Source organism: Danio rerio, chromosome 23, assembly GCF_049306965.1.
Source record: "Danio rerio strain Tuebingen ecotype United States chromosome 23, GRCz12tu, whole genome shotgun sequence".
NCBI classification, from domain to species: domain Eukaryota; kingdom Metazoa; phylum Chordata; class Actinopteri; order Cypriniformes; family Danionidae; genus Danio; species Danio rerio.
Window position 1 is genome coordinate 44140504 of NC_133198.1, and position 20962 is coordinate 44161465.

Genomic DNA, 20962 nt, shown 5'->3' on the forward strand with positions numbered 1-20962 from the left:
AGTCATCAGTAAATAAATAAAAAAATAATATACACCTCAAAAAAGAATAGACGAAAAAAAAGTAAGTAAAGTCTCACTTCTATCACTCTTTAAAAGTTTTGGTTTCAGTTTGTGTCAATTTAAAGGTTCAGTCTGAGCTGATCTTCATTTTTCTGTGTTAGTGGAAAGCAGGCGATTCAGCCGACCCAATTTATGAGCAGGTTGAGCAGGATTCTTGCTGTGACCACCGGCGCAAAACCGCTGTTTGTTATGATGAGCCGCAGTTTCAGTGTAAACTTAGTAAAGGCGAGCTTCTTAGGCGATGATATGTACAGTATTAGATTTGACTTTTAGCGGACATTTGCGCTGATTACGCAGTGAATGCAACGCATCGAGATTCGGGCGCTTTCTCCGAAAAGCACGTACTCGATTGATCTCAGCTGGCGGATATCCATCACGTGTCATGATCGCTTTCATCTGCGCCTCAACTTTAGGTGGGGTTTGCAATCCTGCTTTAAGTTTTCATTCTTCAGCCGTTTGTATTACCCGTGGTCATAAAAGCTCCTTCCCTGTCATCTGACAGCGGAATACCTTGAGTGATTGACAGCTAATATGAACCAATATAGCGGCAGGGAAGAGCGATTCGCACTACAACCATTATCTGCAGTCGCACTAATGCTCCCAAATATATTATGAGGTCGCATAGATTAATTTTCGGGCGCATATGCGACCAAAATGGTCGCAATTTCGAGCCCTGTCAGTTATATAATTTGTATATGTTGCTTGCTGTAATTATTTGGCTATTAATGTAAATAGAAAAAGCAAAGGTAAACCAACAGTTAATTTATATTTCACTTTTATAAACATAAATAAACTCTCCGGCCACTTTATAAGGTACCAATATTAGACACGTTTTGCCTTCTGAAGGGCCTTAATCCTTTAGCATAGATTCAACAAAGTACTGGATATTAGGGCTGTGCTATTAATCGAAATTGAATTGCAATCACAATTTAAAATGTTGCCATTAGTTAATCGCAAAAGGCTGCAATATGATATATATATATATATATCACGGTATCTGCAGGGTCTTAAAATGTCTTAAATCTTAAAAAGCTAAATTTCAGGCCTTACAAAGTCTTAAACAGGTTTTAATTTAACGTTTTTAACAGGTCTTATTTTTCCTTTGTTCATGTATAGCTACCCCAATCTGGCACTTACCACCCATACAATCACCAACAATCCCAATAAAAATTTTTACTTTTTTATTTAAAAATAGCATTTAATTCCTTTCCTTACAGTAACATTTGCTTAAGTTTTCTTTTATTTACTGCTGAATAAACTGACCTGAGTCTACGTTTTTTGTTATTAAATTAATATTATTGTAGTCATTGACAGCCATGTTTTGCTATCTTCTTGATAAGGGTTATAGGGCTTGTAAATGTGATGTATTTAAAAATTACTTAAAAAATATTCAAACAAAATTATTATTGTATTATTAAATGTATTACATTTTAATCATGTTTTGATAGGGTAAGTAAAAAACTGGGATACTATATATATATATATATATATAAATAACTTCCCCCACCCAGAGCAATTGTCTGACTGTCGGCTGTGTGTGACAGTCTTACTAGCCAATTGAGTGCGCACACTTTCGTTCTGCCCAATCAGAAATGCGCAACTAAACTACGGCCACATTTAAAAAAAGAAAACAAACAGGGATGCGCTAACACATGGGATTATGGCATCTGCTGCTTCAGAAGCATGTCTAAATGCAATCAGTTGCTGTCATGTGATTGGCTGATTAGAAATTTGCGTTAACGAGCATTTTTGCCGGGTGTACCTAATAAAGTGGCCGGTGAGTGTATACAGTAGTTAAATATAAATTTGTTTCTTTAAACAAGTTCGCGAATCAGATTATGTCTGGATTAACTGATCTAATATCCCTCCGTGTGTTATGAAGGACAGATCTGTCGATCCTTGAAATCATGATGAGCAATGCAACAATTGGCTGACAGCACAGTAGTGTAATGACATCATCTGATTAATAATGAATTATTCATGCGAGCAAAATTACATAAAATTAGCAGTAAACGGTTTGTTAAATACGACGCGCAATAACTTTCCACATTTGTTGTGAGCTGCAGGCTGAGTATTCTAATCATGTATTTCAATGTAAAAGTATTTAGTTCTACATCTAGAGAAGATTTTCTTTATTATAGTAGCCTAGGCCTACTCAAGTTTTTCAATCGGCGTAAGGAGTAACTATAAATTAATTTAGCATTTTGATATTGATGAGGTGTCCGCAACTTTTGCGAAGCATCAAACCACCTGCATATTAGAGGTCAAAACACGTGCATGACTGTATAAATTATTATCCTTTGAAAAAAAAAAAGTCAAATATTGTGCATGTACGCGTTTGTATCTAAAAAGTTCATATCAATAATTTTTCTCATTGAACCACCAGGTGGCAGTCTTTCACTTTTATTTCGGAGTGCAGAGATTGCACAAGTTTTATTAATATATATATTTTTGAACTTTATATATACATATAAAGTTAAAAATATATATTTTATATTTTCCCAAGTGTATATAACTACTACTGTAAGAAAATATCAGCATTCGGTACATACTTTCAGTATTGTCTTTTAGGGATGTAACGGTATCAGAATTACACGGTAGGGTAATACCTCAGTATGAATGTCGCGGTACGGTATTTATTGAATCATTTACAGGAAAAAACAAAACTTATGAAAATACTCCAAAAAAGTGCCAAAAGTGTCAATGACATACAAATTAGCCATCTATCTGTAAGCTTTGAAACAGAAACTTCAATTTTAATAACAAAAAAGTATTAAACCATGTAAAAAAAAATAAAGTTTCAATTTAGTATTGTTGAAAACTCATCACATTCAACATTTAATCACTCACTCACTTAGATAGAGATGGGTTTAAAGGAAAATTATCATATAAATATAATCTGGTAAAAGCTGGTATCTCTGGGCATTTACAATGTCCCCTGCAACAGACAAAAAACCCCTCTCATTTGGGACTGAGGTTTCTGGGACAAGAGAGATATGACTTGGCCCAGGTTGACAGCAGTGGGTAACGTTGTGCATTGTCTTTCCCCCACTTGAGAGGACAAACCATGAGTAAGATAAAGGTCTCATGTCTGCATCAATCTGAACAGTGTGCTGACAACACCGCTATTCAGTACGCGCGCAACAACACAGCTGATAAGAACTCGCGCGACAACACAGCTGATAAGAACTCGCGCGACAACACCGCTATTCAGTACGCGCGCGACAACACAGCTGATAAGAACTCGCGCGACAACACCTCTATTCAGTACGCGCGCGGCGACAACACCCGCTTTAGAGTTTTCCGGCTCTTTTTCATCCCCGCTTCTAGCAACACACTCCATTTCCGCATTACTGGATCTGTAGCGACAACAGACCGCAAGGGATGATGGTCAAGCATGGGCTGATGGGAATTGTAGTTTTCGCTACCTCCCGTTCGCTTCATTCGCCTGAGCAAATTTTCTCAGAAGACCTATAGTTTTACCGAGTCATGCGACTTCGGTAATATCGAAAAAAATTAATATTGCGGTATGACGGTATTTACAATACCGTTACATCCCTATTGTCTTTGCTTGCCTTGACCCAATCTAATCCTGTTTATATGAAATGAAAGCTACCAGACCTGTTGCTTTGACAGATCAGATGAGATGAGTTTTGAAGAACGAAATGATCCTGGATCGTATCAAATCGTCAATATCCAAATCCAGCTAACTGAGTTATCCACGTACGAAGAACAGACCCCTGTTCTTATGATGAAGTTACAAAGTTGTATGTGTTGTTGATAATCAGAATTACATTTTTTCCCTTCAAATTATTTAGGATTTGTGCTGCACTGCTCAGTTGTAGTTTCATAAATGTGGTTTGAAATATTTGCAAACAATAAACAACAACGTCAGCAATTTAGATATATCTATCATTGCTTTAAAAATCATCATAATAGTGATTGTTTTCCCACTACATTTATTCACAGTTCCTTCAAAATCCATATATCACGATGTGACATTTGAGCAGGTACTGTGCATGACGCAAAAAAGCAATCATAATACACTTTCTTGCTTTTTGATATTAAACAGCAGGCGCAAGCGAGGCGAAAGGCAGCTCTTTCAACCCTCTCCGGCGTCTGAATTTCCCTCACTCAAGTGAACCACGGTACACCTTGGCTGTCTTTCATTTCCTGCTCAAATAAAATGACATGAAATGCCATGGATGTTGTGCTACAGATGATGTCCCTGTCTGCTCTTCAGGCATGTTTGATTAAACCCCGAAGCCTACGCTGCTGAGGACAATGCCATGTCCATCAGGACCATCAGGAGTGCTGAGAGGAGCAGGGTTGCTAGGAGACCATCAAATTCCAGACTCATCTTTGAAGGAGCTGCTCTTCTTCATGCATTCCTGGTGTAAACAGACAGGAAAGTGAAGCACTGATGATTTACAAGCACCTCAACGTGTCGTGAGTAATTATTCACACATCGACTCTTAATTCTCATCTCGAGCAATCATTCATGTGTGATGATGGGCCGTCAGATTGAGGTTTACTTGTGATGAAGCAAACATCTATTCTGCTACCTGCCTGATGTGCTGAATATGTCCCACAAAAAATGAAATATTGTTATCTGACTTTTTAACCCTTTCCTGTATATCTGCACATTATATTGAAAAAGTTTAGTAGTAATGCAATATATAGTGAGTGAAATAATTATTGAACACGTCACCATTTGTCTCAGAAAACATATTTCTAAGGGGGCTGTTGGCTTGAAATGTTCACCAGATGTTGGTAACAACCAAAAATTTTAAAAACTCTAAATCAGGGGTTTCAAACTCGCGGCCCGCAGGCCATTTGCGGCCCTCAGTGCAATATTTTGTGGCCCGCGCTGACCGCTGTACACTGACAGAATCAGCGGAGCGGGTAGAGAGAGAGCGCTCCCCGCTCCGCTGATTCTATCCGTACACAGCGGTCACTGGCATTTCCCGCCCGCCGTGTAAACAAAGGGGCGGGGATGCCGGTGACGTCACCACGCACCCTGCCCCTTTGTTAGACGCTGTGACGGCGGGAAGTGTTAGGAGGGAACTCGCGCCGGCCAGAACCAAGGTAAGCTGTTCCCGCCCCTGCCTGCAACTTATGCCTAGTTCAGACTACTTGATTTTAGCCCCGATTTTGGCTCGCCGACAGGTTTTGAGAAATCGCCGACAAATGCCTGAAATCACAGGCAAATCGCTGCTCGTGCATGTGAGTGACAATCACACAGTATGAACTTTCAAAGACGCGATCTGAGAGAATCGCCGATGAGTCGCCGATGCCTGCGAGATATTTGGCATGCTAAATATCTGGAGCTGTCGGCGATTAAAATCATACCGTGTGAATTGAGTTTTGACTGAAAATAACATCGGCGATCGCCTACAGCCAAAGAGAGAGCAGCTTTCACTTGTGTGTGCGTGTGTGTATACCTGCTGCAGGCCAGCGGGAGGCTGGGGGAGAAGTTAAAAGTGCTCTTTTTCGGTTTATTTGGACCCACGAAATGGAGGGAAAACTAGTGCAGGTTTGACAGGACTCAGGAGCAACCGTGTCTGTTTGACGTTTCATACATAAAGAAATTAGTTTATTATCAACGTTAAGGAGAAATGGCTAATTCCCTTTAAACCCAGGTGAGCAAATATGGACATTTTCTACCCCATTAAAGGTTTCTTTCTCATTATGTAGTTACTAACAAAAGACATACTACGTGTTTTTGGCTGTGAGATGTAGTTTGGACGAACTTGTCGGCGATTCTTCCTATAGTAAAGTCATGCAATGTGAAGGTCCTTTTCACAGATCAATCTTGCAGTGTAAACAAAGCGGCGACGAAACGCTAGCCCAGATAGTCATGCAGTGTGAAAACATCTGTGACACGACTACTTTGAAAATCATGCAGTCTGAACTCGGCATTAGCTACCTATCTGCAGCCTGCCACCTACCTAGCTACAGCCTGCATCTTATATATATTATAGGTAGAGACAGACTGATGTGACTGTGGGGTGGGGGTGTTTTATTTATACATGTATACGCCTTTTTTTTAAGTGAGGGAATGGAAGTTTTGAGTGAGTCTAGACAGGTCTAGACTTAATGATGATCATCTTCAAGCCATACTGAGGGTCTCAACTGCTTCCGCTCTAAAGCCAAATATGGTTCAGATTTGTGAGAAGAAGCGCTGTCAAGTCTCTGGCAGCAAGAAGTAGGCAAAAGATGCCATGTTCAGAAGAACTGTTCATAATCTTCACTCAATGTTCTATTAATGTTCAGGACACTTCATGTTCAGAAGAAATAATTAAAACTGTTAATAATGACATTTGAGGACTTTTTTTTGTGAAATCCCTTATGCGGCCCAGCCTCACCCAGACTTTGCCTCCTCCCAGGTAAATTGAGTTTGAGACCCCTGCTCTAAATTATTATTTTTTCCCAATTTCTGTTTTAAAAGAGAAGATTTTTTCAACACCTTTTTAAACATGATAGTTTTAGTAACTCATTTCTAATAACTGATTTATTTTATCTTTACCATGATGTCTGTAAGTAATATTTTACTAGATATTTTTAAGATACTTCAATACAGCTTAAAGTGACATTTGAAGGCTTAACTAGGTTAATTAGGTTAACTAGGCAGGTTAGGGGAATTAGGCAAGTTATTGTATAACAGTGGTTTGTTCTGTAGATTATCGAGAACAAATATAGCCTAAAGGGGCTAATAATTTTGTCCCCAAAATGTTTTAGAAAAAACTCAAAACTGCTTTTATTCTAGCTGAAATAAAACAAAAAGACTTTCTTCAGAAGAAAAAATATTATATATATATAAATTTAAAACTAAAAAAATTATATAACTATTAGTAAATAACAGTATTATTGTTATACAATTATTATTCCAAATAAATAACAGAAAACAATCCTATGTGTAACTGGAGTAATGCAAAAATAATTTAAGAAATCTTTTGCATGAATATTAATTTTATTAAAATGAAATTCTGTAGAATACCACAAAGTTGCTTAATAAAATTATTAGTTATGTGTTGTTTTGTGTGACCCATCTCATGGCCGAGAATTAGGTTTAAGTCTTACCTCCTTGACTCATCATCCCTCCTCTTTGCGCTTAACAAATTTAATTGAATATGTAGGCTAATGGATGTCTTCAGTGGAGTGAGTACAAGACAGTTTTCTTATGCCACAAAAGTAAAGGTGTAAAGTAAAAAGTGTAAATCAAGTAAAGAGGCTGAATGGAGGAGGCTCGTTCTTTGTCCTCGCGCTGCAAATGCTCTGTTTAAATGTTTTCTTGCTAGTGAAGAATTCAGGTTTTCCACTTACAAAGTTCACCATGTAAATAGCAAATGTGCCATGGCGTGATGCAACTCTTAAAGGGAATGAGAGATGAGACTCTGATTGGTTTATTGTACGTTATGCTCAAAACACTCTCACAACTTATTAAGTGCATCCCAGTTAGACCATGCACCATGGCGCAAACTGTATTTTTTTGTCCCTAAAATAGCAAAAGGGGATTTGGGCACACCCCTAAATTGTGCTTAAATCGTAAAAATAGAGCACCTATTTTTTAATATGTTTGATATAATATTAATAAAATAAATATTCATTAAACTAATGCTATCAAAGTGTCAACACTAAAAGTGAGATTTTGCACAGACAATTCTTTTTTTCTTCTCTGTTTTCATCCACATTTTATTTATGCATTGCACAGCTCAGTTGTAATCATAGGTTGTGGTAGAGTCATGTTACTGAATAATAATAACACTAAAAATGTCTTATTTATTGTCAGTAAAAGTTAATGTTCTGTAGTAATTTCCTCTTTTCCACTTTCCTGGAGGATCTACATATAACTTTCTTCCTCCTTTGCCCTAAAATGTGTTTAAATTTGACAATAAATCCAATTTAACTTCAATAAAGGCCTGAGGGTAAGAATTTTGATGCAACACCCTTGAAGAAAACCCTTCAGGGAAACCCTTCAGTCCGAGCTCTTAAGCACTTTCATACTACAATTTACATCACTTTTAACCAGACTGGGTGGTTTGCTGGTTTACTTTGAGTTTTCAGCCTAAAGGCAAGGCAAGGCAAGTTTATTTATATTGCACATTTTATACACAATTGTAATTTAAAGTGCTTCACATAAAATAAAGATTAAAAGCAGTCATAAAATTATTACAAAAGATTAAAATTGGATCGAAAAGCCTTAATAAATAAAAATAACAGATTAAAAACAAGCAATAAAAAAAAGAAAGATGCATTAAAATGGGCCCAAATCAGACAGATAAAAGGGATATCTCAGAGAATATTATGCATATAAGCAAGAGGAAGCCCATGCACCATTAACTGCTTCATCAACACTCTCTCTGCTTTAAATACACAGATCACTGGACTTTATACTTGACCTCCAGACCAAAACATCTGCTGGCCGTAATTAGTCTCCATCTGATTGGTGTTGAGGGAGAGACGGGTCTATAAGTAATTGAAGGTCAGCAGCGCTGAGTCGGAGGTACTGATTTTAATGATTAACTTCATCATGTATGTTTTTAGCACAAAAACACATTCTTGCTGCTTATTTATTTAGTTTTCCTTACATTGATGATGAGATCTGATAATTTTATGCTTCCCACATTTATGCAAACGGTACACTTTCGACATATAAATGCACACCAGCAAAGATTCTGCCGGAAATGTTTTGATTAAATCAGGGTTTTAATTTTTCTGCTTTATTCAGAGGTCAGGACATGGACCTCTAAAAGATTTTAACGCATTTCTTAAAGGGTCACGAAACACCAAAACACATTTTTTGAGCTGTTGACAGTAGTATATGTGTCCCACACTGCTAAAAACACTATTAGGACACATATATTTTGCTAAAAAGTGTAAATTGGTTGTTTTTGCGTTATTTCAAGCAAATTCGTACTTCCGGTTTGAAACAAATTTTTGAAGCTGCGTCACGGCCATGACATAATAACGTGTATTCCAGCGTGCAGACTGGACGTCTGTGCCAGAGTGTGTCTTATTACGTCTTACAGTGTGCTGCATTAATGCATGAGTAAGGCTTCGTTCAAACCAATCAGCGCGCTCTATTGTGCAACTTCATTAATATTCATTACTGTCACAGTGTTTAGACGACAGAGACGCCACGTTGTGTTGGCAAAACAAGCGTGAAGTGTTGCTTTTATAGTTTGCTGCAGTTAAGTTTCGTTTTCATTTTCTCTCTGTGAGAGCTCAGAGTCACGCGTGGATTACAGTGTACGCGACGCTCGACAACAATAACTTACGTGTCTAAGGAGGATTATTGTTTACCTGAGAGCTGTTCTCATCTGCAAACGCTGAGATCTGGATTCGCTTGTTGTCTTCTCTTCATAAAGACGCGGCTCTAGTTGCTGGTGATTGTCCTGTCTCTACAGATTTGGTAAGTGAGCGAGCAGTGCTCTTTGTTTATTCAGTTTGTTCGTATCGAACTAAGTTAACTATTGCATCGAGTGTAAACACGTTAGCACCACAACCAAACTTTAACCTCGTGTATGATTTTCACCGCATTTTGTGACCGGAATAACACACGCGGCTTTTTGACACTACCTGCTATGTGCATCTAAGTTTCCGGGAAATGCGGAGGGTTTTTTTCTCTCATTCGCCGTGTGGTATCAAACATTGCATGAAAAATACACGCTTAGAGCAGTTCCTCGAATCAAATATCTCGTTTGGGGCATGAATGAGTTCCCTAATTGAAAGAGCCAAACTGCAGTTAAAGTCCACCATTTAATAATTTGGCAAATAATTCGACTACAGATGTCCATGTAAACACCATCACTTTCTCCCGTGTGTGTGTGTGTGTGTGTGTGTGTGTGTGTGTACTCTGAAACTCGCGTGTGCCCAAATAGACACTCCCACACCATCCCATTTTAGTTCCTCCGACACTCCCCCCTAAACAGAGCTGGACACGCCCACTTTTCTGACTTTTTCCAAAGTAGAGGTGTGAAAACACCCTGCTGAAACGAGGGGGTTTCATGGCCCTTTAAGCTTCACTCATAATATTAGGCCTGACAGTTTACTATCTCAGATACGGTTCTCTGAATAACTACGGTTCGTGCACAAGCTTTATATCTGTGTAATAGAGTGGAGGAACTATGACGTTACCTTGTAGGCTAATCAGCTGCTAGCAAAAAACTGGTTCCCTCGATAAAAGTGCTTGAGGTGGTTTTGGAGTGCTGCAAAATAATGTTATTTTACAGATAACAAATGGGACACAAGACGTTTGACCAGATAGATGGGAGAGTTGGAGAAGTGAGACGCGGGCGGCGTCCAAACAATAGAAATAAATAAAACAAAACAATCTATTGGCTCAACCTCTACCCTAACTATCCAAAAGAAAAATACAGAAGTTATTGAAAAGAAATCTTCGCGTCCATTACGCACTACCTAACCTACGCTGATAAATGATGAGAAAACAAAAGTACAGTGGGCGCAGCAGGCCCCTTACCTAGTGTGTCTACTACAGAGATATTCAAACTACGTGTGCACAATGTATGTCGCGCAAAATTCTTACCTGTCCCACTCTCCAACCTCAGATGCGCATAACACTGATGGTAGACAAATAGAGAACAGACAAATATCAACGGACAGATACCAAATTGTAACACAGTAAACAGATGTCAAATTCACTGACACACAGCACAACACAGAAATTCAGGACCTCCCGAGTAGCGTCCTGTCACCACTTTTATGCCACGGTGTCAGCGGCTGGATTGGAGACCTTGGGTGATGTCAGGGGGGGAGCACGGCAAACAGCTGGGCAGCGGTAGCCAATTGGAGCCACTCTATAGGTGGAAGCGGGAGAGAGGTAGAGCGCGAGCAAGCACGGAGAGAGAGAGAAGGAGAGAGGGAGAGAGACTAGCGAGAAAAAAATAATAATAATCACGCAACACAGGAATGTAATAGCGAATAATAGAGATAGATGGAACCGCTTTTTTGTGTAATTTGACTAATCTGCCTCTATTTGTGCGTTTGCATTAACTTTGTATGTAACTTACTAGGGGTGTAACGATACACTCAGCTCACGATACGATGTGTATCACGATATAATGTTCACGATTCGATATGTATCACGATATTTGGAATAAAAATTGAAAATTAAACTGAAATGCAAATTTTACCAAGTAAACTATTTTTTATGTATTTCTTTTGTTTCAACTTGTTAAACTGAACCTTCTTTAAGAAAATAAATTAAACAGGCCTGTCTCTGGAAAATAAAACAATTTAAAAACTTCTTAAAAATATTATTGAAATGACAGAGACAAAATTAAGGAACAATTTAAGTAAAGGTGCAAAAAAAATAAGCTTTCTATTCAATTGAATTTAACAGTAAGAGCTTAAGGCTTTGCTTGGTCACTTGCGTTTTTTGTGTGTGCAAAAAAACATTTCCAGGTATTTAATTCATATTTAATTAAATTCATTTAGAGATATCTCTAATTACAATTGTGACTAGTCAAAACTCATTTAGAGATATCTGCAAATATTTTTCAATGGAAGTCAATGGAGGAATATGACTAGTCATAATATATTTGCAGATATCTCCAATCTGATTTCGTACTAGTACAATTGTAATTGCAGATATCTCTAATTGTCATTCTGACTAGTCAAATTATAATTATGACTAGTCAAAATATAATTAGAGATATCTCTAAATATATTTATGGTCAGAACAAAGGTTTAAATGCTAAAACGGCTTGCCATACGCGCGCGTCTATCAGTCCGCCCTCAGTAGTAACAGCTCACGGTCAGCTCACGTCATGTGTGATTTTGCGGCGGGAACATTATATGAAGACAGAATGATATTTTAGGGTGAATTGTACCTTATAAATACAGTATGTGACTCTTTCAACACCATTAGGAGGTATCCCTGTCGCTGTGCAAAGTATGTAAATCACTGTGAAGACTTTAAAACTTAGGATGTTTGACCCAGTATGCGTGTCAAAAAGCGGACGAGTCTAAAGCAATGACTGGACAACCGAAATGTTGCCAGACGTCTGATTTTGAGAGGATGGGCCATCCTCTATTTCAGCTCCACTCATCTTGGTCTGCTAACATTACTGCTGCTGCAATCTGAACTCACGTGCGACAGCAGGTGGAACGTAGCTCACGTGCAAACAGCTCAACTAATTAGAGAAAACGGACGTCATATCGTAATCAAATCGTCATAACGCCACGATGCATATCGAGACATTTTTGCATCGCAATAAATCGTACAACGATAAATCGTTACACCCCTATAACTTACCCTTACATACAAATGCTTAAGGGTGCTGTATGTAAGTTTGTGACTCCTCTAAAGCACTGCAAATATAAAAAAATAAATAAAGCAAGTCTGTTCTCTGCATTCTTGGAATTTAGAAACAGCTGAGAACTAGCTGATCTCGTACCTCCTTACATTCCCATCGACCAGGTGAGAGTCTCGGGCTCAATTATCTCTGAGGTCAGGGTTCTCTTCTGGAACAGCATGTCAAACCTGCTAATATTATTAAGCAATATCTGAGGTTGAACTCTTGAAATTGTAAAAACTCAGAGTTTCCACCTGTTTACTTTTTTTTTATTTGTTGGTGTCAAGTTCGGTCTCATTCCAACAGGAACAATTAATTAAATAAAAAAGTTGGGTTTTCTTTTTAGCAAAGACGTTTGTTTTGTTTTTAAAAGTCAGTATTCTTGGTTACCAGGGAGACAGTGGTGTCAGCGAGACTCTGAGATGCAGTACAAGCAAACAAAGAAACATCAAGGTAAATCTCACTGGCGAACAGCATATGTTATTGTGCCATTTGCACAATGTGTCTGAAAGTTTGCCAAATCATTCAAAAACTTTTTTTTTTCAAATATGATGCAATCGTGTAGGCCTGTTTAGCATGCACAATGCACCTGAGAAATCATTATGCCAGCCTTACAGCATTTCAAATGTCATTTTAGTGACGCTTTTGTAAATCACAATGAATCATTTTAGTCAGGCTGAAATGACTTTCAGAGGGAATAAAATGCACATTTCTATTTTACCATTCATTCATTTTTCCTGGCTTAGTGCCTTTATTCATCAGGGGTCACCACAGCAGTATGAACCGCCAACTTATCCAGCATATGTTTTACAGTGGAACACACCACAATATTTGAATGCAACATGATACTGAAGTTTTTACGATAATGATACCGATACGATACTACTTATTATTTTGAAAGTTAATGTAATTTTTCAAAAAAAAAAAGATTGTTATACAGTTGAAATCATAATCATTAGCCCCCCTGAATTGTTCGCCCCCCGTTTTAGTTTTTCCCTAATTTCTGTTTAACAGAGAGAACATTTTTTCAGCACATTTCTAAGCATAATAGTTTTAATAACTCATTTCTTATAACTGATTCATTTAATCTTTGCCATGATGACAGTAAATAATATTTGACTAGATATTTTTCAAGACACTTCTACACAGCTTAAAGTGACATTTAAAGGCTTAACTAGGTTAATTAGGCAAGTTATTGTATAACGATGGTTTGTTCTGCAGACTATCGAAAATAAAATTAGCTTAAAGGGGCTGATAATTTTGACCGTAAAATTGCTTTTAAAAAATTTTAAACTGCTTTTATTTTAGCTGAAGTAAAACAAATAAGACTTTCTCTAGAAGAACAAAATATTATCAGACATACTGTGAAAATTTCCTTGCTCTGTTAAACATCATTTAGGAAATATAAAAAAAAAATTCAAAGGGGGCTAATACATTTGACTTCAACTGTATATGATATAAAATATATAAATATATAAAGTGTGTGTGTGTGTGTGTGTGTGTGTGATATATACATTCAAACACAAACATATTGCATATAAACACTGCACACACACAGTATATACACACTGCACACACATACTGTATATACACACTGTACACATACACATACTTTTATATGTATTCTTATTCACCTAATGGTAACGAGAGAGAGATAGAGAAAGTATGTAGGATTTGCCACCTTTGAAACTCTCCTATAATGTCTTTTGTCGGACAATGGGAGACTGGGTAGAGGAACACTGGGCAGGTGTTTTTGTTCTGCTTCTTTATAAGTTTCAGGGTGTGTTGTCTGTAAGTGTTTAAAAAGGTTGCTTGTACTGTTGCTGGGTACCACTTTCTCATGATGAGAAGTAGCACCACACCATTCCCCTCTGCCATCGTGCCATTCTGTAATGCAGAAGTGTGCGACTTGCATGTGTTGAGTACACTGTGCAGTAAAACCCAACAGTCATCTTTATCAAATAAAAGGAGTGTAGTTAAAGAGCCCATATTATGGGTTTTTGAAAATTCCCCTCCATGTAGTGTGTAACACAGCTCTAAGTGAAGAGAAGTATCCAGCTAAGGCTTAAATCTGTTAGTGTACAGTGTTTAAAACGGTTGATTCATCTATAAAAGAGTCGACTCGTAGTGCTTCAAACGAGTCGCCTTGATACCGATTCATTAGGTGTTTCGCCATGACGTACTAACGAAACCAAGTTATTCACGTGCACGCGCAAACCCGGGAGATTTCAAACCTGAGGCCCCGCCCTCTGACGCAGAAACCCAGACACACACACACACACACACAAACATGCCGGTCGATTGAACTCACACTGCAGATGGATATATTGAGTCTCTACCCAAAGATGAAACCTCAGCATTATAACCAAGCAGTTGGAAACTACTGGAAACTTCTGCAAACTACATGCTACAAAGAATACTTCATCAGCGTTTGTTAAAGGAAGGATCAGTAAAGAGTAACTTATTGATGGACGTCAGGATTTTTCTTCCTCCATTTCTCAAGTGTAAGTACGTGCGATTAAAGTTGCCTCGTTGACTCTAGCTTGCAAATGTATTTAGTTGTGATTTGTTACTTGTAATCGCGTGTACTGTATCAGGTTAACTGGCTATATTCTCTTATCGCGTGCAAAGTCACGTTAAAAACGCCACGCGAGTTGCTTTGTTAACGGAGCTCCGTGGACGAGGAGTAGTGTGTGTGTGTGTGTGTGTCTGTGTGTGCGTGTGCGCGCGCTGTCGTCAGGAGGTTTGTGTGTTTGTGTGTGTGTGTGCGCGCGCGCGTTGTCGTCCGGAGCAGGGTTAAGTGCGTGTGTGTGTGTGTGTGTGTGTGCAATATGTGTGTGTGTCTGTGAAAAGAGCAGAGTGAGAAGCTAGGAGATCTCCTCAACTGTTTTTGGAGATTTTGCTCAATAAAATAGTTAGTCGTCTGTATTTTCAAGTCCATAGTCTGTATTTACATTGACCCACTGGCAGCTAAAATCCACGCCTACACTATCGAGCGTGTATGAACTGTGATTACTTTTATATTGCTGATAAGCTGTTTGGCATTTCACTCTCTGACTGAAGGCAGTCGACCAATCGCAACAGGCTGTCATCGGTCCAATCAGCGCAGATTAGCTTCGCGGTAAGAAGGGGTTTGGGAACAAATGAATCACTGGACGATTCATACAGGAGTCGCTGGGATAATTAGGTAAAAATAAATGCAGATTATAAGACCATGAAAGTGTTTTTTGACCTTGCATGCATATTAGACTGTTGTTGGAGACTCTTAAAACCAAGATATGACCCTATTTCATGTATAATATGGGCTCTTTAATTCTACTCATTTCAAAGGAGTTTGGAACTCAGTGTTGGAGGTAATGAGTTAATTAAATACCTCATTATTTCAACTTAAATGGAGTAAGTTCACAGTACTCATTACAGTTTAGTTTTTTTTAATTTAATGGTTTGTAGCAATTGGTTTTCCCAATCGGTTTGAGTTGCCTTAACTTATTGGGTTTTACAGTACTCAGTTGGTTTGAGTTCTGTTCATTTATTGGGTTTTAATGTGCTCTAATTGCTTAATTTACTCAAATGTATTAAGTTCACAGTACTCAATAGGATTAGTTTTAGAACTTAAATGGTTTGTTGTAATTGGTTTCCTCAAATGATTTGAGTTACCTTAACTTTTTGGGTTTTGCAATGTACATAAGTTAGCTGAAAGGCACATGATAGCTCATGTTCCACCGCAGATTGATTATTGCAAAGTCTTATATACAAAGCGTCACCTACCATCCTGTATACAGCGCAAAAAAAAAAAAAAAAAGAGTTATTCAGAAATTATTGAAATATAGTTAAAATATCGATACTTTTTCAAAAATATCAATACCAAATTAAAAGTGTCTGAGTATCGATATATATATATCAAATATATATGCAAAAGAGCATGCAAACTCCCCACAGAAATGCCAACTGGTCCAGTTGAGACTCAAACCAGCAACCTTCTTGCTGTGAGGCGCCAGTGTTAACCACTGAGCCACCGTGTTGCCTCTGTTTTATTAGTGTATTTTTATTAGTCTAAATGCATCACAAAAAACATGATGGAATGCTTCTTAAATGAGCATTAAGAAGCACTACTTGTGTGAAAGATTTGATTTTGTCTTTGGTAGACCAGCTCATTCCAGCATATATATATCCATATAGATTGAATTGAAGCCGAATAACAGGAATCCCACTTGCTGCTCGCTGTAATGAAATTCTAGCACCGTTGCAGGTTTAAACAAGCACACTTCATTTTCACTCGGCGGATCTTTGTTAAGTGAATCTCTCCTTTCATTTCCATCTTTTCGCCATTCATTTCTCCTGCGTTCACTGCGCATTTGATCTGTCAGTCTGCGTGTTGCTGCATTTCACCCTGTTTCTACGTTACGTCCTCTTTCTCCATGCTTTCACAGCAATTCCCAATTCTTACAGTCATTTTCCTCAGATGGATTCACCTGCTCCCGCTGAGATTTGATTGACAGGCTCTTAAGTTCAGATGTTGTCGACTAAACGCCCCGTCCCTCGGCGAGCTTCACTTTGAAGACGGCTGAATCTGTAGAGTATAGAAAGTACACAGAGTGAAAAATATAAAAGAACTCATTGCAAAAAGTTTTCCGGCACGGCGCAGGTTTATGTAACAGATTTGGGTACAAATCTAATTCACTTTCCCAACAGCACACAAGAAACATTATCTGTTAATCTTCCTGCGGAGCCATTTCGAGGGCAAGCGGGCATTTATTTGAGAATTGCATCTTTTATTTTTTAGCCTCGAACAATGCGGCTGCGTGTCAATCTAATCAACACTCGGATCTCATTAATAATTCCCCTCTTAACAAGACATTTCTCGCAATGCTTATTGTAATACATCCAGGATGTCATCGTGAGGATTTGTTTCAGCTTCTCGTGTATGTTCGCATTCAAATAATAATCAACGAATCCCCCTGCAAGAAGGAGAAATCACAAATGGGGTCTCTTTAAAGTCGCAATTATTTCCTCAAGATGGCAATTTTACAGTTCAATCTTCAATTTTGTTCCTGAGGAAAAGGAAGCTTTTTTTGTGAGTCTCAGAAAAGATCTCAAGCTTAATTGGATGTGCAAAAGAAAGTCTGCAGTCAAAAGTCGGCGATCTTGCAATATTTCTCATCCGTGACCGAGTTTTGGTCAAATGTTTATTTATATATTAATTAGAGGGTGACAAATTACTTTTTTTATTGAACATGAGATGTCAGGCTTTTAAAGAAATACTGTGCAATTTACTGCGGCTTTACAAAAAGTGTTTTTGCTCAGTCGATATAATCATTCATTTAGAAATAACCATTGTAAACAAAAATACACACACACAAAAAAAAAAAGATTTGAAAGTTTACAAAAACTGTTAACAGGGTTTCTGCGGGGTCTTATAAAGACATTTTAGGCCTTAAAAAGTCTTAAATTCACTGTTCTAGGTCTTAAATATTTTTGCACAGGTCTTTTTTTCCCGATGTCCATGTAACGCTACATCTAATGCTCACTTAATTTCCTTTTTGTTGTTGCTGCTTGGTTTTTGGGGTGTAGTAGTTCTTTATTTCACTAGTTCAGAAGTAATTTGCGGTATTACAACTACAAATGAGACCAACATGCAATAGCCAATCAGCTTTCTGTTATTGAACTCAGTGCGCGCGGTGAATGTGACGTCATCGCTGTGTTTGCAAAGGTTCGCTTTGGGTGCGCCAAGATGATTTCGGCTGGTGGATGTTTTTTGGGACTCGGGCGAACTAGATGAACAATAATTCTTGGCTAGAAATTGCAACAGCAGTGGAAAAGGAGGAGGGTTTTTGAGTTTAAAAAAACTTGAGGGAGAAGTTTTTTAAATCCAGGCCATGCAAAAGTGGAAACCCAGGTGGTTTTGATATACAATAACAGATTATGTTTTCCACCATTCATAGGTTCTGATGTGTATATATTACAATTTTGAATTTAAAACAATTTAATTGTGACAAACTAAATTTAAGTTACAAATTATTTAGTTGATAACTGGAAATGAATATTTGATATTATATGACCAATTTGTAGGCTTTTTTTGGTTATAATGGTCAGGAATATTGGACCATTATTGTCTTTTTAGCTTATAAGTAAAACACTTATAAGTTCACAGTCCAAACACTTGCTATTAGTGAACTGAATGAACTAAATTGGCCGTAGTGTTTGTGTGTGTGTGAATGCAAGAGTGTATGGGTGTTTCACATTTGCCAGAATAGTTGGCGGTTCATTCCACTGGGGCGACCTCTAATAAATAAGGCTCTAACCCCAAGGAAAATAAATGTAACTGATACAAACAGAGCGAAATAATTTAAAGAAATTTAGTTAGCGTCCCAAGATATTAAACTACAGCATAAGCAGTAAAATCCTCGACATGGGTAGAAATGAAGCATCTATTCAGCTGATCTCCTTTCGATTTTCGTCTCTCTCTGCATTTATTCTGCACTGATCCATTGATTACATCTGAGATACAGCTCAGATTGCATCTGAAATTGACAGAGAAGTTTTGTAGTGGCGAGATCTTTTGTAGTAGCTTATATCAAATACCTTTCATACTTTATGATTTCGTCCCTTTATGTTCGCAGCTCTGAAAAATAAAAAGTGTTATTTTTTTATGCCTTAAAAAAGTTTCATGTTTAATGAACTCCCCCTTTCAGTTGATCTGATTTCTGTATTTTGAAGTGGCTGTGCTGTTAGATTTGTGTTTCTCTGGAGGGAAGATGTAGTGAGATAAGACGTCCTTCACAGCGTTGGCTTAGTTATTTCTAAAGGTGCCAAAACAACAGAGAGACTGTTAAATTGCCAATTATGCTGCTTGCTCCATTTATTTATTTAGTGTTTATCCATTTATCTGTTCAAAACAACCCTCTTCATGGTTCCTACATGGAACAAAAACGAGAAATAAGAGTCTGTATAATTGCAATTGACCTCAAAAGTCGTTTATTAGAACTTTTAGTTTCCAAATAAAGTTTCAACTGTTGTAAGAAATGTTTTCAGAATGTCTGCATCTAAATGTCAACTTTATAACTGAAAGTTTGGGTGATAGGTGCTATGATTGAATATGTCCCCAAGTCTTAACAACAATCGAGTAAGATAAATGATCATCTGTTAATGATTTAAATAGTTATCTTGTGTCAGCTGGCAGCAAGGGCTGGGCAAGACTGCGACTAATTTTAATGATGGATGGTGGAATTCAATTACCCTTAATCTGTAATTAAAGCTAGAAGAGGCGACCAATGGCTGTGATTTATCACATCACAAATGTCCGAGACACAATCAGGATAGCAATCTATAATTGTATAATTGAGAAGAGTCGCTCGCCTTATCTGCCCTCAAACCTGGAGACCTGGAAGAAAGAAACGAAACAAATTGAAGCATTTTGAGCTTTATGCTTCCAAGTATTGATAATAAACTTCATGCCTCAGTGGTAGAGCGTATAACATCCATTGGAGGATTTAAATCCTCCATGTCTCTGTTACAACCTCTTTGATGTTAGTCTAGGGTAAAAGTAATAACATTTAAAAGATGTGGTACTTTTACAAGATGATGGGTGAAAGTAAAAGACATAAACAACAAAACTGCCAACAAAAGTGATAATATAAAATAATAAAGTAACAAATTAAACAAAGTATCAAACAAAATTAGGTCAACTCAAGAGTAAGGGGACGCTAGTGAAGCCAAATCAAAGAAATAAATATAACAAAACAATTCTAACTCATCAGCAAACCCCTTACCTCGCTAGAAACATGAAAAGAAAAAGAAAAGAAAAATCTTCAGCGCCGAGCGCCGTAATCTTACTTATTCTGAACTAAAAACAAAACAAATACATAAGTGGCATTCACTTTCTTACCTGGTGTTTTAAACAATGGACTGACTACGTGTATGTAAGATGGAAGTCGTACGACATCTTCCCTGTCCACCTTACTTTGAGGACAAAGTCAACTCTCAATGATCTCTTTTGGTTTGCCAGGTAACAGTTGTACCAAAAGTAACAAACAAACAATCGAATATAAATGTACAGAAATCACAAAGTAGTTCAAAAATGGGCAGAAAATATACTAAATAATTTTATCCAAACGAAAGTTAAGCAAAATTAACGAATAACAAAATCATGTCGGCGAAAACACACAAAAACAGGATCAAAGGAAAAGCGTGCTGTCATCCGATCTCCCTGGCGTCCTTATATGTGACAGCGCCACGTCACCCAATGATGAGTGACTGGTCTCCTGACCAATGGGCTTCCGCGAAGGCGGACCTAGAGGATATGAACGGTAGAGATGGAGAGAGAGAAAGAGAGCGAGAAAAAGAGAGAGAGAACGGGATGCAAAAATGCCACCAATATACGGCAACTGTTACAGTTTCTTTGCAATATTAAAATATTCTTCAAAGTAAGAGAAGTGAACACAAACATTATATTTGGGAAACTAAAAGCTTTTCTTTTTTGTCGTAACTGTAAAGCCAATTTAAAAACTTTATTTTAGGCTTTTTTGTTTTCCTTTTGCATTCTGTGCTTGACTCTTTCGATCGCGAAGACGCCATTTAAATGA

General features: G+C 37.7%; 1 long non-coding RNA gene across 15 annotated transcripts in view; it reads left to right on the plus strand.

Moving 5' to 3' along the window:
• The window catches only part of LOC141380563 (uncharacterized), a 48088-nt gene that overhangs the window by 1262 nt on the left and 25864 nt on the right, over positions 1-20962 (plus strand). For 9 of the 15 annotated variants that reach the window (XR_012398784.1, XR_012398777.1, XR_012398788.1 and 6 more), the window contains exons 2-5: positions 4133-4208; positions 4304-4509; positions 8441-8566; positions 12774-12833. This is a non-coding gene — a long non-coding RNA (uncharacterized lncRNA). The remainder of the gene's footprint in view (positions 1-4132; positions 4209-4303; positions 4510-8440; positions 8567-12773; positions 12834-20962) is intronic. The other 6 variants (XR_012398778.1, XR_012398779.1, XR_012398781.1 and 3 more) reach the window with 1 other exon arrangement.